Below are 2,052 nucleotides of genomic sequence, written 5' to 3'. Positions count from 1 at the left end.
AAAGAGCCCTCTGTGCACCAGAACTCCACAGAACATCTTCAGCATGATCTGAGGGTGAATATATACTACATAAATTGATTGTGTATTTACCTTAACTTTTTAATTTTAAAATTGCAATTTTAAAAACTTGGTTGTGCTCTGCTGGAGGGGGATTGGGATAAGCTGCTTACACACATTTGCCTGTTTGTCCAGTGTAATTACATAAGCCTAACGTATTCCTGCCGACCATATTGGCGTATTTAAGAACAAATGTTACCTATATACTCTTGTCTGCAGCAGGAGGTCCCATGATATAGCAGTTCTCTAGGATGACCATACACTTCAAATGGAAAGTTGGTTCTTAACTGAGGCTAGTTTTTTTTGTTGTTGTTGAATTTTTAATATATAGAATGACAGGCAAAAGAATTATTTGGGGGTTTTAACAGCATGCCAGCTTTGTCTTGTGATTCTAACACTGACTGTATGGTTTTTGCCATGAAACGATGCCCTCCAGTGCCCTGACAAGGAGAAGCTACAGGTGGGAACCTAGTTTGCTTCTTTGATGAAGTTTCAGCCCTTGACCCTATACAAACAAGTATGTATTCATTTGTCTAGTTGTAAATCAGGTGCCTTTGGGCTATGGAAGGGCTTATTTTCTGACATTGAGATATAGTGACTTATCTTTGTGTGTTAATAGCAGTGATTCCCATTTAGGTTTTGGCCTAACTTAACCTGTGCTGTCAGAAAAAAAGGCCCATAGCAGATTGGGGAATGAGATTGGCTCTTTTGCTTTGCTTGGACAAGCATTGTGGGTTGTTTTGGTTTGGGTTGTTTTCTTTTTTCCTCCCCGCTAGGGGTACAGCAGGGATTTCACATGCAAGAGATACAGGAATTAGTATCTAAGTTAATTGTGTTGCCTCACTACCTGGATTCATTCCTTGGTTTGCCTCATTTCCCACATAGGTCTTAATAGAGATTAATGCTTGTGCTGGGAGAATGCTTGTGTGAGAAAGTAATTGTCTGTACATTCTTAACATATACTTAGAGCAGAGTGATTGCCCTGCTACTGATATTTTGTTCCTGTAAACAGGTGACAAGAAATGAATCTTAGTGTTTATGCAGATTTTGCATTGTAGAATGTATACTAGACCCTTCAAAGGAAAGGTTAGACTCTTTGCAAAGCAAACTGGCGTTGGTTCTTGGTAGTCTAGTACAGGGACACTAAAGTTTGACATTTAATTTAGGAAAAAAAAAGTTGTACGCAGCTGATTATGTGAAGTAAGCTCTTAATTGTTCTTTGTAGAAGTCTAATTTGGAAGGTTTTAGTGCTTTGATAACACAGTTGAAATTTTAATTTATCCTGTACTCAAGAGCTGAATGCTGTTCTTGTATAATAGTGTACTAGGCTGGATGAGGTACAAAATTATGCACAGTGGTCAGAAACAGCTGAGGAAAGAATGCTTAAAATAACTTAATCTAAACTCAGAATAGTTCCAAACATTGTTTTTGTTTGCTTTTTTTAAAGCACAAGTTGTCAAGTTGTACCTGTTGCTGTACATAAACACTGTATGCCAGCAGCTCCTTGATCATATTTGTGAACAGACTTTTCATTATTATTAGACTGTTATTGAAGGAAGATGTTGAATTTGAGAGTGTAACAAAATGAGAAATTATGGGATTATCTATAGTATGTAAAAGTCCATTCTTTATGTTGTAGTTTAATCCCTTTGTTAGGAAATTCCCTCTCATTGAGGGACCTCTTCTGCAAGCAGAACACAATAAATGTGCTTTTTTTAAATGACCCAATTTTCCAGTATAAATGAACAGCTGACTTTGGCAGTAGTCATCACCATGCATCTCTTTGCTGGCAAGGGAGCATGACAAGGGAAAAAAAAAAAAAACAAACAAAAAAACCACCAAAACTGTCAGTGATGAGATGAAACAAATCTGAATAATCAAAATGGCCAATACATGAACATAATAGTACACCCTGTTGTTTAAGAAGGATGCTTGTGGAAGCTTTTAATCACTCAAGATTTTGCTGTAAAAGCTGAAATAAAACAGAGCCTGGCT

The sequence above is a fragment of the Cariama cristata genome, unplaced genomic scaffold (assembly GCF_000690535.1).
Source record: "Cariama cristata isolate BGI_N322 unplaced genomic scaffold, ASM69053v1 scaffold9720, whole genome shotgun sequence".
Lineage (NCBI taxonomy): Eukaryota > Metazoa > Chordata > Aves > Cariamiformes > Cariamidae > Cariama > Cariama cristata.
The sequence above is the reverse complement of the archived record's forward strand: the minus strand, read 5'-3'. Positions refer to the sequence as shown.